The sequence below is a fragment of the Engraulis encrasicolus genome, chromosome 3 (genome assembly GCF_034702125.1).
Source record: "Engraulis encrasicolus isolate BLACKSEA-1 chromosome 3, IST_EnEncr_1.0, whole genome shotgun sequence".
NCBI classification, from domain to species: Eukaryota; Metazoa; Chordata; class Actinopteri; order Clupeiformes; family Engraulidae; genus Engraulis; species Engraulis encrasicolus.
Genome location: NC_085859.1, coordinates 6,913,985 through 6,930,940, shown reverse-complemented (window position 1 = coordinate 6,930,940; position 16,956 = coordinate 6,913,985). Strand labels below are relative to the sequence as shown.

At 41.5% G+C, this 16,956-nt stretch overlaps 1 pseudogene; it reads right to left on the bottom strand.

Annotated features, from left to right (window-relative positions):
- Positions 1–16,956, bottom strand: part of LOC134446489 (oocyte zinc finger protein XlCOF6-like) — an 87,600-nt pseudogene that overhangs the window by 51,561 nt on the left and 19,083 nt on the right.

Below are 16,956 nucleotides of genomic sequence, written 5' to 3'. Positions count from 1 at the left end.
CTCTTTTTGTAGGGGTTTCAGTGGTGATTGGATGGTGTGTACCATTCTATCCCAAAGCTACATGTATACTCAGTGGTGATTGGATGGTGTGTACTACTCTATCCCAAAGCTACATGTATACTCAGTGGTGATTGGATGGTGTGTACTACTCTATCCCAAAGCTACATATATACTCAGTGGTGATTGGATGGTGTACTCTACGTACTCAATCCCAAAGCTACATGTATACATATATAAATGCTGCGATACAGCTGCACACAAACGCATTCGCCGCCGGTGAAAAATCATACCTCCCCAGTAAACAAACTGTGTCAACTCCTTACAAGTTCTATAGCCTACTACATTGTATGGTGCGAGTAGCCTTAAGAGTAACTCATTAAAATGTGACCTGAGGTTTTACCCTGTGTCCAGTCCTTGATCTTTTTATTCCGGTTACTGCGATTCTCCTGTAATGCTGGAAGGGAACTGCCGCGCGTATGTGCGTAAAGTGGCTCTCTCTGTTGTAACTAGCCAAACTTTGGAGATGCGTTCTGACATAGGCCTACCTTGTTCCTTGCCTGGTTAACACCAGACCTAATCACAAGATCAGACCGAAACGATTGTGTAGAACGAAAGGCAGTATGGGAGTTCCCAGGCTACCTTGTCCCAGTATGTGCGTAAAGTGGCTCTCTCTGTCGTAACTAGCCAAACTCTGGAGACGCGTGCTGACATAGGCCTACCTTGTTCCAGTGACAGGTGATGAGAAGGGGCTGTTCTGTTCGGACACACTTGTAGTTGCTCAGGCAGACAGGAAGCTAGACCATCTCTCTCTCTCTCTCACTCACAACACACACACACACACACACACACACACACACACACACACACACACACACACACACACACACACACACACACACACACACACACAAAACACACACACACACACACACACCACACACACACACACACACACACACACACACACACACACACACACACACACACACACACACACACACACACCCTATGGAACTGCTCCACATGACTGCACCTTACCTGCACTCTCTGATCTCCACTTCCTAGAACTGCTTGCACTCTGAGACTTCATTGTACCTACAACTATGCTGCTAAATGCTGCTACTTGACCACTGGACTACTGGGCCATGCTGGACTGCACAGTGTGTAGTACAGCACAGCCCTGACTTTTTGTATTCCTCTATTGGACTGGAGCTGCACAAGAACGCACGCACGCGCACACGCGCGCACGCACACGCACACGCACACGCGCACACACACACACACACACACACACACACACACACACACACACACACACACACACACACACACACACACACACACACACACACACACACACACACACACACACACACACACACACACACACACACACAGAGTACCATGGGACTGCAACTTACCTGCACTACCTCAGTCCTGTAAAATAAGAACAATACAACATGCTGCTTCTACTACTTTATATAACTATTTATATTGCTGTTAATATTGCTAATGTCACTGTTACATTATACTATTGTAATGTCTACATTCTATATTTATCTGATGTTGAATGTTGAATGTTAAATGTTAAATGTGAATGTGTACTGTATTTATTATTGACCTTATCGTTACCGTCACTGTTGCCTGTCCGGTCTCTTCAGTCTGTAAATGGCAGTACTATATATGTGTATTGTAGATATATGAGTCATAATTTAGCAATGAAATCAATGTAGTGACGTAATAATAAGTGCTCATTTGAAACATATTTTACTAGTAAATCAATTCACTGAATATGTATGCATAATCTATAGTCAAAATATATCAGCAGTATTATTTGGGTAATAGAATACTTTGTATTGGACTAAGGAGTATGGTCTTAGACAGGATAAGAATTTAACAGAAATTGAATGATACGCTAAGTTTCAGTGTTTTAAGAGAAGAGAGCATGTGTTCTTATCTGTGTGCTTGAGTGTGTGTCCAGAGTTTCGCTACCCCCACTCTCTCTCTCTGTGTGTGTGTGTGTGTGTGTGTGTGTGTGTGTGTGTGTGTGTGTGTGTGTGTGTGTGTGTGTGTGTGTGTGTGTGTGTTGGTGTGTGTGTGTGCAACTGGGTTCTCTAAAGATAGAGAAGTGCAGGTCTTCAGAAATGGAGTTAGGGGGTTTTGCATCTGAACTCTTCAATTGGACAACGCGCTCTCCGACTCTTTTTAAAATAAACACACAGGATTCCGGTTAGCACATAGTAAGTTTTAAGGATGGTTTATAAGATGATATTCAAGATTTTGAGTAGAATAGCTGGAATCCAACAGTATGCCCTGGCATGGTATCAAGAGAAAATGTAATTTCATTTTCCTTGTGTGACTTGTGCATAAAGAAAGTGACAATAAAAGCTGACTTGACTTCTAACTGTCCTTATTGGACTCCCTTGTATCAAAAACACTCAAAAAAATAAATCCACGAGTCCCCTTCTTGATTTTAACTGTTTACTTGAAAACTTAACGAAGCATTGCAAAAACATAAAATACATTCACTAAATGATTCTTCCAATATCCATAAGAGAGCCCGAGGGTGAGGTAAAAAAAAAAAAAAAAAACTATTGCGCTCCAATCTGATGACTCACAAAAGAAAACACCTACTAGGGGCAGGGCCGGTTTTTAGCATAGGCCGGCTAGGCGGTCGCCTAGAGCGCCATGTGAAGAAGGGGCGCCGAAATGGCGCTCTCCTATGCGTAATTTTGCGATATGAAGTTTTTTATGAAGTCGCAATCAACAAAGAGTGGCGAAAGCGCTCCTCACGGCAAAGCGCCCCTCAGCCAATAGTAATATCTCTTCCAACTGTCTCTGGGAAGTCTGTGAACCAATAAACAGACAGTTCTGAGAAAGGGGGCGGGACGAGTGACAGCGTGCGGTCTATTTTGAATTTGGAGACTCACTCGAGAGACAGAGGGGGCAAGCGCAAACAGTAGTGCTGCTCTGCTGGATGGAGATTATTATGTTCTCATTAAACCACTCATTGCATGATGCAGGAGTTTCAGAGGGTGTTTTGGAACTATGTGATTTAATCAGCAACCGTTTGTGATTATGGAAAGCCTAATAGTTATGAGGTTACTATTTGGAATTAGAGAGAAAAAGAGCTTTGTTTTTGATCAGAGAAATCGCTAGTTAGCATGCTAACATTAGCCAAGTATGCCAAGCAATGAAATCCAGTAAAGTAGCCTACTCACTACTCACTAACACCCACCTGATATCATAATACTTGCTTAGGTTGACAAGCAATGTAAAGTAAGACTGGTGCAATGTTTAAAACAATTTTAGCTGCCATATCTCCTTCCATCCACATGAATTACCTGCTTGTTGTAAGCTTAAAAAAACATTAATTTCCAGACCAGAATGACATAGCCTACATTAATCATGTAACAGAACCATGCACAGCAGACAAGTGAGGCTATTTACTATATTTTGTATATTATGAAATTCAATAGCGTGACAGCTCTTCTCCCTTTCTCTCACCCTGTCCCTCCAAACACATAGATAGCCCCCTTCTCATTCTCCTACTCACAAATGCACCACTATTTCCAGTCCAGAAATGAAATTGGTTTGGAAGACAGCACAAATGTGTAGCTTATTAAAATTGTTATGCTGCCATGCTTTGTGATGCTGTAGATAGTGTAGATCAATGCAGACCTCCTTGGTAGGCTTATTGCCTACACATGCATTTTACATGCGTGTACTGTATCACTCTCCTGGCATTTCAATTTCACGTTACAATTCAAACACATTGATAACCTCCCTCTCATCTGGGGTTGGGGGCCCCACCACCATCACATCCAACACACCACACAGTGAAGCTACTTTCATGCGACTCAATCTGATGTGTTGGTCGCCTGTCAAAAAGAACCACAAATCCATTTGATGAAAAACGGTTATTGTTCTTGATGCTATTTAGTTAAGCTTACTAAGGATATTAGTCTTGTGTTCTGTGAGGTATAAGAAAGATTTTTTCTTCTTTCCAAGGTGTGGGGGGGGGGGGGGGGGGCGCCAGAAATCAAACTCGCCTAGGGCACCAAATAAGCCAGAACCGGCCCTGACTGTGGGGACCCATACATTAAAACTAAAGTCAAGTCAATTCTTCCCTGTGTTGATATGAAAGAAAGGGGGCATTTTACCTCAGCCCAGGGCATGTCTTTTTTAAAAGATTTTCTTTACACACACACACACACACACACACACACACACACACACACACACACACACACACACACACACACACACACACACACACACACACACACACGGCAAACTAGACATTCACTGTATATTTTACTTGCAAAATGGACTATATTGTGTTCCTTGAGATACAGAAGCATAGCCAGAGTACTGAATTATTTTCCCTGTCAACATCATCTGATGGTTTTTTAGATCCGATCCAGATGGACGGTACAATCGTGATAAAAGTTGGGAATTTCGTTATGAAACTTTGGCTTCATATTTTTTGAATATTGATTTCTTAACGAAAAAATAGCTTTGGATTTCCCCTGCTTGAAAGTAGGACGCGGACACATTCCATTCCTCTATTTCTTTTTTAATTATTGATTTTCAGTGGTCATTTTGGTAGTGTGAGGTAAAAGTCTAGGTCTAGTAGTAGTGGAAACAAAAGTTGAAGACTTTAGAACAGAAAACCCTTGAAAGGTAGTTCATAATTACATATCTGGCAAAAATTGAGAGACCACTTTGAGTTTGCTATGGATAGGTATGCGTTTGAGTAAACTGAACATTGTTATTTCATTCTATAAACTACTGATAACATTTAGCCATTTGAGATTTTATGCAAATAAATGATCTAAATGACTATATTTTCTTTCAAAATCCGGAGGAAGTGGTCAACAACTTAAAACAGACATTAAGCAACAGTACGCTTCCTGATTTTTTTCTTAACGGAAATACATACCAACATATCGTGTCAAGGACGTGGTTCACAGGTTGCAAGCCGTCACTGAGGCCACATACACTTGTACAGTATATCACAAAAGTGAATACGCCCCTCACAGTTTTTGCAGATTTTTGAGTTAATCTTTTCATAGGAAAGCATTATTGAAATTTCATTTTGACACAATGATTAGTGACCTTTTAACAACTTATTTAACCACTTACACTTCTTGTTCACTCAGATAAAAACTAAATACAGCCATTAATGTTTCAACATGTACTCACAAAAGTGAGTACACCCCAGATTAAAATCCGGTAGAGAAGGGGCTGTGTTGGCTCGACTCATCTCGAAATGAAACGAAATAAAAAGGGATGAAAAGGGAGGTCATCAGTGTGCGTTTCAACCTTTCTTTGCATTGAACTTCTACATTTTGAGTCTGCATCTGGCTTAAATAGATTGGTGTGAGATTTGAATGCAATCCTATGGAGAATATCATGATCTGCTTCAGTAGTCACAGTGCATGTTGACATGCATGTTTCCTTTAGGTGTATTTCAGATTGCCAATGTTGACAGCATTCATGCATCCCAAAACCATGTCAGTCCCACTACCATGCTAGGCTATTGAGAGGATACACTTTTTTTTGTAAAACTCAGTTGTTTACCACCACGCATGCTTGACACCATCTAAAGGAAATTTCATCCCTTTTCATCCCTTTTCATTTCATTTCATTTCGAGACAATTTGAGCAAACGCAGCCCCTTCTCTACCGGATTTTCATCTGGGGTGTACTCACTTTTGTGAGTACATGTTCAAACATTAACCCCTTAAGACACGTTACCAGAATGGCAATGACCAAGTCGTAATGTATTACTAATGTATTACTAAAGGCCCTGTAGTACTATATTAGTTAACTTTCAATGTCTATTACAGCGTGCCACAGGAGGTACGGTGCGCATTAAGGGGCTACTGACTGTATTTTGTTTTTTTCTGAGTGAACAAGAATTTAAGCGGTTAAATATGTTGTTAAAAGGTCACTAATCATTGTGTCAAAGTGAAATTTCTGTAATGCTTTCCCATGAAAAGATATACTCAAAAATCTGCAAAAACTGTGAGGGGTGTATTCACTTTCGTGATATAGGCCTACTGCAGTTAATTTACCACGTCTGCGAAATGTCTGATAACCTTGGTTAAAATTGGTAACTAATACACATTTCAAACAGTTGATATTTTTGATATATCTCCCACAGATGCAACACGTTTCTCTCTCCCGTGCAAGCAGCATGGCAAAATAAGCCGTGTAGGCTACAGGCAGGCATTCTCTTTCTCTGTTGACAGTCCATTCATAATATTTATGTGATTAGAAAGGTTTAAGTATTTTGTTCCTTTAGAGACTTTCAGATAGGAGAGGGGCCAAAAAGGTGCTAAAAGTTGCCAAAAGTTGCCGGAAATTACATTGAAGTTGCACATCGCAACACCGAAAATTCCTGGAGGGGCTGATGTCCTAAAGGCCTTTCCTCACTGAGGACATTGCGTGATTTGATTTCCAGTCGAATGGATCATTTGTTTTTGTTTTTAAATTGCTCTGTTGAGTGAATGTCTTTCCACATTGACAGCACTCAAATGGCTTTTACCCTGTATGGAAACTCTGGTGATCCTTGAGCTTGCTCATATCTCTAAACTTCTTTCCACGTTGTGAACACTCAAATGGCTTTCCCCCAGCATGGATCATCTGGTGTCTTTTCAAATGGCTATTTTGAGTGAATGTCTTTCCACATTGATGACACTGAAATGGCTTTTCCCCTGAATGGACCCTCTGGTGATCCTTGAGTTTGCCAATTGCTCTAAACCTCTTTGAGCATTCTGAGCACTCAAATGGCTTTTCCCCTGTATGGACCCTCTGGTGTATCCTGAGATTACCCATTTGACTAAATCTCTTATCACATTCTGAGCACTTAAATGGTTTTTCCCCTGTATGGATCCTCTGGTGTTTCTTGAGAGTGCTCATATCACTAAAGCTCTTTCCACATTCTGAACACTCAAATGGCTTTTCCCCTGTATGGATCCTCTGGTGTTTCTTTAGAGTGCCCATTTCAGTGAAACTCTTTCCACATTGAGAGCACTCAAATGGATTTCCACCAGAATGGATCAGCTGGTGCTTTTTGAGACTGGACGACTGGGTAAACCTCTTTCCACACTGAGAGCATTCAAATGGTTTTTGCTTTTCAACTGGCTCAAATAACTCACAAGAATGGATCATCTGGTGTCCCTTAAGACAGCTCCGTTGACTGAAGCACTTTCCACAGTGAGAGCACCCAAAAGGCTTTTCCCCTGTATGGATCCTCTGGTGCTCCTTCAGAGAGCCTTTAAGCCTAAAACTCTTTCCACATTGAGAGCACTCAAATGGCTTTTCCCCTGTATGGATCCTCTGGTGTTTCTTGAGAGTGCCCATTTCACTAAAGCTATTTCCACATTGAGAACACTCAAATGGCTTTTCCCCTGTATGGATCCTCTGGTGTGTCTTGAGTCTGCTAATTTCAATAAAGCTCTTTCCACATTGAGAGCACTCGAAAGGCTTTTCCCCTGTATGGAGCCTCTGGTGTCTCTTGAGATGGTCCATGCGTCTTAATCTCTGTCCACATTCAGAACACTCAAATGTTTTTTCCCCTGTATGAATAATCTTGTGTTTCTTGAGGGCGCCCAATTCACTAAACCTCTTTCCACATTGAGAGCACTCAAATGGCTTTCGCCCTGTATGAATAATCTTGTGTTTCTCAAGCTTGCTCAATTCACTAAACCTCTTTCCACATTGAGAACACTCAAATGGCTTTTCCCCTGTATGGAGCAGCTTGTGTTCCTTGAGATAGCTCTTTTCCCTAAAACTCTTTCCGCATTGAGAACACTCAAATGGCTTTTCACCTGTATGGACCCTCTGGTGTCTCTTGAGATTACCCAATTCACTAAAGCTCTTTCCACATTCTGAACACTCAAATGGCTTTTCCCCTGTATGGATCCTCTGGTGTCGCTTGAGAGAACGTATTTCACTAAAGCCCTGACTGCATTCAGTACACTGAAATGGCTTTTCACCTGTATGGATCCTCTGGTGTCTCTCTAGGGATTGCTTTGTATTAAAACTCTTTCCACATTGAGAGCACTCAAATGGCTTTTCCCCTGTATGGATCCTCTGGTGCCTCTTGAGATGGTCCATTTTACTAAAGGTATGCCCACATTCTGAGCACTCAAATGGTTTTTCCCTTGTATGGACCCTCTGGTGTTGTCTTTGTTACTAAAGCTCTTTCCGCATTCTGCGCACTGCAATGGATTTCCCTCTGAATGGGTCCTCTGTGGTTGCTTGAAACTGCCCATGACAGTAAAACTCTTTTCACAGTGAGAGCACTGAAATGTGTTTGCTGTTCGACGGTTCTGTCTTCCTGTGTATCCTTTCTCATCTGTGGACTGTCTTCCATCAGACTGAATCCTCTGATCTTCACCTACAACATAAATAAAACATTTTAAAGACAAATATTAGTATTAACACTAGAACTACCATGGAGGGGTCAATTGACCTTTTTACCTAAAAGCCCCACAAGAGGGTCATTTGACCCTTTGGACCCCCTGCGTACACTCCTTTTGTTGTGGAAATGTAGCTGTTAGCAGCTTACAGCTGTCACTTGAGACACAGTGTGTGTGTGTGTGTGTGTGTGTGTGTGTGTGTGTGTGTGTGTGTGTGTGTGTGTGTGTGTGTGTGTGTGTGTGTGTGTGTGTGTGTGTGCGCGCGCGCGCGCGTGCGTGGATCATTTCCAATGCCTGTTGAGTGCTGTATCTCTGCATCTTCGTTCCTTGGAGAGGAGCTTCTTTCACCACAAAATTCTTGAGGGAAGTGAAGCAGTAGTCCACATGCACTGGTATTTATCCATCTAACAATTGCCAGGTTGCATTCACATGAGTCGTTATGGTCACATGACATGGGAGATTCACACGTTACAGTTTTTCTCGATTGGTTTGGCTAATTTCTCGAAACTGAGATGACATTCTCAAAACAACACGGACAAATCTCCAAACCAACTTGCAATTTCCCAAAACAGAATGGCATTTTTCATTGCTTTCATCAGATATCAAATGCTTTGTACATGTCTCAAATGTTTAGTACATCTCTGCAGATGGATATGTACAAATACCCTTCAGTTGACACATTCAGCATACATTTAGCACATTTTCCAAATAAATTGACCTTGCTTATCTAAACGAATTAGACAATTCTCAGTCTAATGGTTGCCCTCTCCAAAACACGTCAGCATTATTTCATTGTGTAAGTCATCATATGCAAAGTGGTCTACGCAATTCCCAAAACAGTCAAGGACATCATATTTTAAGAATGTCATTACATAGTAAATTCATGACAGTGTTCAACAGGTCAGATGGTATTGTAACTTTACTAGTTAGTAGAAAATAATTTTACAACCATGTATACTACAGTTTCCTCTGTTATTTGGCTAATTTCATGACATTTTTTCAAACGACATTCTGTTTTGAACAATTGCTAGTTGCTTTGGCATTTGTCCATGTTATTTTGAGAACGTTATCTCTGTTTTGAGAAATGAGCCAAACCCATGAGAAACCTGTGATATATGGGCATTACTTTCTGTATATGAATTTACAGTAAAGAAAGTTACTGATAAATGTCCTTGGTAAATTATCTGTGTTGTCAAACTTCAATGGTTTCACTCACTTTTTCATTTTTATACATAGTCGAAATCTGTTAGCTGAACGTAGATAAAACACCTAACCATTTTGACTGGCAGTGCTTACACAATGGCAAAGGGACAATGTATTTTGGGGGTACTGATGATATATGTGGGGAAGAAATTTAGTTTTGACACATGGGTAAACTGTTTTTGGGGTGATATGAGCGAGTGATGAGGATCCATGTAGTTATGCTGAACCATCCAGTTTATTTTGACAGAGGGACTAGAAGAATGCAAATGGGGCAAAGCAATTGAGAAGGATCTACAAAGTATGCCATTTTGATGGTACTGACTATTTATATGTGAGATGGTTTAGTGCTGATGCAAGAATGAGGTGTTTTGGGAGGTATATGACATTTGGCTAGTTATCTGAATTTGGCCAAATGACCCAATGGTTATAGGAATGTCATCTTAGGGGCCAGCTATACGGGAACGATTTTCTATGCCAGTGACAACGTTCCCCTGGGTTAACCATATGAAACCCACCAGAAACGTGGCACAAAACGAGTTTTTCGAATAATGGGTTCCAGAGTGCGAAAATCGAGTAACGCAGGCGTTTGCGTTGCCATTGTTACAGGCGAAACGGATTTGTTTACATCTGCGTCAAAGCCACATGGCCAAAAACAGTGAGGTATCTTCACAATGACCACTAGCTTTGCGCACAACATTAATTCCATGCACAATGGCATCATCAGACAACTGTTTGTGTGGACTGTGGAGACTTTCATTTCTACCACGGTCAATATTTTACGTTTCAAACTGCCCAGTGTGGGTCACTCGTGTTCAAAATCTTAAAAAAAAAAAAAAAAAACCTGACAAACACGAAGCAAAGCTTCATATTATCTTTTAACTGCGCACCCAAACAGTTATCAGCAGTGCATATTAGCCTATGTATATGTCACTAGTTGAAACAGGCGTAATGGGCAGAAAGAGAAGCGGTGAGCGCGCAGCAGCCTCCAGAGGAGGGAGAAATACCTGCCCGGTATTGGTATTCAACACCAGTTTAAACTTCTCAAATAAAAAAAAGCAGCATAAAGCGTACACAATCAACAGATGCCTAAATGGCAATGATTCGCTACTCTAGTCACTCCACAAGCTACACAAGGTGCCACATGCGCAAAGCTGGTAGCCTATTTTCCCACGTAGCACTCACTTCAGCACAATGAAAAATAACAACTATGCGATGCTGGTTTTGAAAATAAGTCGGCTAGCAGCAAATGCTAGTACACATGTTGGGATAAGAAGTTCCTTTAGTAACTTGACATGCTCCTCCTGCATACAAAACATCATACTTAACTAATGAAAGGAGTAAAGACATCAGACTTACAACTTCGTGAGGGCCAACCATGCAGTTATGTAGACTGTAAACTCCCTGGCGATTGTTCTAATGTCTTCCAAAATATTCCAGAAGTTGCAGCATGTTGCAGCTTATTCTTGTAGCAACTTTGTCACGAAGCATGGTGCTGCTAAGCAGCATGATTCAGCACAGTCTGTTGTTTTATCTAACTTGTCTCTGTGGCATCTAGTAATGTTCAAGTATGCAGCTTGCACATTCTGATATTCTGAACCTGCTATGTACGCGCTTGCGGAGAGTAAAGCATAATAAAACCGTCTTTCGCTTTTTACAAAGGGGGGAAATGACGCTATTTTTTGTTAAACTATCCGTCGCTTAAAATGGACATAACTTCGGAATGGGAGAGGCTAGAAATGTATCGTTTTTAGTAATAAAAAGCTAAGATCTTCAGCTTTTAAACAAGCCATGGCATATGTCTGTAGATCGAAAACAAAATTTGCTGGGTCTGTTAAAAAAAAAAGAAACTTTCTGGCACTGTCAGAGACTGGTGTAAGGTCCCTACGTGACATGTCATTTGCATGATAAGAGTATGGGCGATCACGGCCATTAGCGAATACTTTGTTCTCAACAACTTCACATAAAGAAATGTGTATTCTGAAGCAAGACTGTCGTTGTCATCAGGACATGATCTTTTACTGAAACATGCTGTATGGTTGCAACTTAATTGCAACTCGGATTCAAAAAAACCCGCGTTGCGGTGTCATCTGGCCGAGGCTTCAGTTTCAAGAAATGAGCCAAACCAATCGAGAAAAACTGTAATTCAACCATTATCTGGTTGCAGTCATATGATTCGTCATGATCACATGGGACATTCACACATTCATTGATGACTTATATGAAGAAAATGTGCTGACATGTTTTCAGGACAACCATTACACTGAGAATCAACCAATTGGGATAGATCAGCAAGGTACATTCATTTGAAAATTGTACTAAATGTAAGCTGATTGTGTTAACTGTAGGATACTTGTACATAGCCATTTGCAAGGATGTACTAAATGATTGAGACATGTACAAAAGCATTTGAAATTTGATGAAAGCAATGATAAATGCCATTCTGTAGAGGAACTGCAAATTAGTTTTGGGATTTGTCCATGTTTTGAGAATGGCATCTCAGTTTCAAGAAATGAGCCAAACCAATGGAGAAAAACTGTAACACACTGTCCGCCAAACTGTGCTATCTGTCTTTGCTGCTGATATCTTCATGCAAGTTGCTATTTACCTGTGGTGATTTTGGAGGCTGACAGCCCTTGGGAAGAAGCTGTCTGTCCCTGTTTGTCTTGGCTGTTAGCACTGCAAGGTGTGACCCCCTCACCCCTCACCCCACACACGGCCCCTAACAGCCTCATTACCATAACAAAATGAGTGATTAGTGTATTAGGTAAAAGCCGCCGGTGTTCTGTCGAGATGTGTTGCCTCGTCGAGATGAGCGACCGGTCGCCCTATTCGATAGTGGTGTTCTATCGATTTGCGATGCCTCATCTAAATGAGCGACCTTGATTTTCCGCGGAAGGCGTTTCAATCGGTCCACGTAGGACTGTTTTAATAACCATTACTTTGTTTATTTCACGGACAGGGGTGTGCAATCGGAGTTTAATAAGAACGTGCGGCTGCTGACCACGTCAGCCTCTCGTTTGATCAAGTTAAGAAACGTGCCATATGAAAGAGACTGAGTTGAGTTTGCGCAAATACTGGAGAAAGTGTTTGGGATCAGGGCCTGGCCACGGGTTGTTTCATGCAGTCATTTGCTGTTGGTTTGGTTTCAATGCGACGTGGGCTCGCAGGGCAAATTGCCACATGAAATCATGTGCTATGGGGAATAACATAGCGCGCTTTAAATATCCCCAGATAACAGAGAGCGTATTGTGGCTTTGTTTTGGTAGATGTCTGTCTTTTAATGACCGGAATCATATTTTCATAACATCCACACCAGTGCATTTCTTATTACCATGTTCAGGCATTTTACAATGCAGTCGATTCAAATTCTTGAGTGAAAAGGGTGGAGGGAGCATTTTGACAGCTCAATCAGAGGTGGCGATTTTTTCCATTTTGCAATGAGAACGCCTCCTCTACATAAATAGTCTTTTCTGATCGATGTTACAATGTTCGAGGCTGAGTGTGTGAGCGATTATGGTTTGGCATCAAAGTAGCAAATGTTCGAGGCCACGCTATTTCGCAGATTTTCCAATGATCTGCTGGATGATCCAGGGGATATAGGACCTATCGTAACTTTCAGTCGATGACAGTCGGTGGACAGGCTATAGGCTAACTAGACTATGGATGACTGGTGGTAACCTCTGGAGGACATAGGCTACAGTTTGAGTCACTAAAGTTGACAGTCTCAGGGGATCCTATCGTAACTTGCGGTCTCACAATTCGATGGGCAATCACCCGCGAAAACCACCGCGATGGTGTGCGCATGCGTGCGCATGCTCAGTAGCGAAGAGAATCACATCTCGACGGGTCGCTCATATAGACAGGACACCGGGTCAAATGACCCCTCTCTGGTACTTCTAGGTAGGCAGAAAAATTCTGGTAGTTCTAGTGTTAAACGCATTTTGCTTAGACTGTTGTGATCATTTTGCTTTTACTTGTGTTCATTCACAACAAAACACACAAAATATAGTTTTGTATGAGTGAGCATGAATCACATTTCTTACAGGTTCTGGATCATTAAATCTGTTGATGTAGCGTTAGAAAGCTGATAAGTAAGAATATGACTACCTGGCCCTTCTCTTTTGTTTGTTACTTTGTTTATTGGTAGGATTGTTAACAAGGCTTACAGAGAAAGAGAGACATTCTATGTATGTGTGTGTGAAGTAGGTGTTGTATTGGATGTATGTATGTGCTGGTGTAGAGGGTGGGTGTGTGAGGGCATGCATAAACTGTGAAAGATTTGGAAGCTTACTAGTTTTAGTTTATTTAGTTTAGTTCAACAGGGACCATGCACAATACACATTGATTACAGAAGTAAAAAGATGGCTTGTGCCAGATTATAGCTATATAGCTAATTTCCATCTGCAGTCCCTGGACAGGTAAAACAAATATTAAAATACAATAACATAGACAAGATATAAACAAGTAAGCACATCCATAGGCCATAGGTCAAACACACACACACACACACACACACACACACACACACACACACACACACACACACACACACACACACACACACACACACACTAAAATGGCATACAGTGTGAGTCATATTTTAAAAACATATGATTAATGTTGACAAGACTGGTTGGTTAATATCCATTTTTTCACACCCCTTGAGAAGGCCTGATAATCAGTAATACTTTTTAGGTTACTGGGTAGACTATTCCATGTTTTGGTTGCCCTGAAGGAGAAGGCTGACTGAGCAAAAGCAGTTCGTCGGATTGGGAGACTACAATCACCCCTAATGGTGGATCTTGACGTTCTGCTCATCAATTCAGAGCAGGGTTGAACAAATGTTCTTAGGGGTGGGGGTGCTGCATTGTGAATAATTTTATGGATTAGCCGCAGATCAGAAAATTGTATGATGTTTTCAAGGCTGAGCATATTATACTTGCTCAGTATAGGACAATGGTGGTACTGAAAAGATCTTCTATCTAGGACCTTCAGGGCCTGCTTGTATAGTGAATCAATGGATTTTAAGACAGTCTTGTTGGCCTGGGACCAGCTTGATAAACAATAATGCAGGTGGGACATGATCATAGCATTGACATAAGTCACAGCAGCATCAATACTCAGAGAGTTACGGATATGTCTAAAATTTGATATGCTATACTTTACAGTATTACCCAGCTTTTTAATGTGTTTCTTAAAACTAAGAGTAGAATCTAAGGTCACACCTAAATATTTAAACTCATCAACATTATTTAGCTTTGTTCCATCAACATATATGTCTGGAACAACATTTAGTTTAAATCTATTGTGAAAATACATTGTGACAATTTTGTTGGTATTTAGTGTGAGACAGGAGGTTTTTAACCACATTGAGACCTTAGTTAGTGTTTGAGTCAATTTGCTGGCCACCTGTACCGGATCTTTGCCGTGTGTAAATAATACAGTGTCGTCAGCATACATCAGTATCTCCACACCCTCACATACAGATGGAAGATCATTTATGTAAGTGCTGAACAACAAAGGTCCCAATATGGAACCTTGTGGCACCCCCATAGAGCATGCTTTTAAGGAAGATATTTTATCATTTATCTTAACACATTGGGCCCTATTTAATAGATAGGACTCTATCCAGTTTAGTACACCTGGAGCCAGCTGAAAGCACGCCAACTTTGAGAGGAGTACTGGATGATTGACTGTGTCAAAAGCCTTGCGAAGGTCTAAGAACACAGCACCCACCACTCCTCCATTATCAAGATTTGCCTTGATGTGTTCTATAAAATAGCAGCATGCAGTGTCGGTTGAGTGGTTGGCTCTAAAACCAAACTGCATGGGGTGCATGAGTTTTTTTGTGTTTAAATGCTCCACAAGCTGTTCAGCAACTGTTTTTTCTATTATTTTCGAAATGGCCGGCAATATACTAATGGGTCTATAATTAGTGACATCCTGTTTGTCCCCAGCTTTAAAGATAGGAGTCACTATAGCTGTTTTTAGTACATTAGGAAAATAATTTTCCTCCAAGGACTTGTTTACTATATGAGCTATGGGAGTAGTTAAGACATCTTTAAATTTCTTTAGGAGAAAGGTGTCCATGCCCCAGATGTCTTTAGCTTTGGAGGTGGATATAGTTGATCAAATTTTATTTATTTTTACTTCATCTATAATATTAAAATCCAAGACAGAGAAAACTACCTGCCCTTCTCAGTGTTAAAAGACTAAAGCTCTGGTGATAGTCATTGCATCACTAGATATGACTGTAAACTCCATATGTCTACCTAGCCGGGCTCCGCCCTACTGGTGACGCGACACCTTCGGCTCAGCTACACACAGTAGGGCACAGGAGCTTGCTCAATCCCGCTACAGAGGGATCTCCACCCACTTTGTCTGGAACCAATCAACTGTGCATTTCCAACTGTCCAACTGGCTAGAGGCGTGTTCAAGGCAGTGACGTGGTTTAAGCAGAGACGTTCTATTGGGCTAAGAAATGTTTGGTTTAAACTTCGGCAGCAGAGCCATACAGAGGGGAGAGTTACGCGATTGGAGATAAGGCCGTGCCTAAAGCGGCTGTCTTCCCGTAGACTCAACATAGAACCACCACATTAACAGCCAAAAATAAGGACTAACGAACTATACTGCGGGGTAATCACCACAAATATGTAAACTATCAACTGCCTCGGTTTATCAGAAGTTATTACTACGAACAGCAAGTCTTGTCATATTCCCTGCATTGCATCGCATTGCATTTGCTGTGTGCTACGCCCACTACTAGGCACTAACATTCGCAACGCTGAGCAGTACTGAGAAGCTTAACAGTTAATTTTGCTAATGAGGAAGTCGACCCTAGCACACAGCAGAGATTGCCTGACTCTGTCCTCTGTATGGCTCTGTTCGGCACAGCCCTCAACCAGTAGCAAGCCGAGGAAAGCGGGTTAACCAGGCCATGGAAACAAAGTTCTTCTTGTATGGAAACGTGAATCGTTATACTCCTGGTCTGACCAGAATCGCGGTACGTGACCTGAAGTCCAGACACGTGCACACCAGGGCTTAACACTAACACACGCCAGGTAGCCAAATGCGGGTGAAAGACGGCGTTGGCTAGTAGATACCGAAGGTTCACTAGCCATTCTGGCGGGTCCGTTACTATTCTGAATGATGAGGCACCGCATTTTGTCGTTTTTTTTTCTTCGGACCGTTTTTGCTACAAAAGCAATACAATGCGATTTCGCGAGCCTACAATACCCATGAAGCACCTGTGTCACGTGTCACCTGTGTCTCACGCAAGCCAGGAATCTGATAGGCCTAGAGCTAGTCTTGCGAAGAGG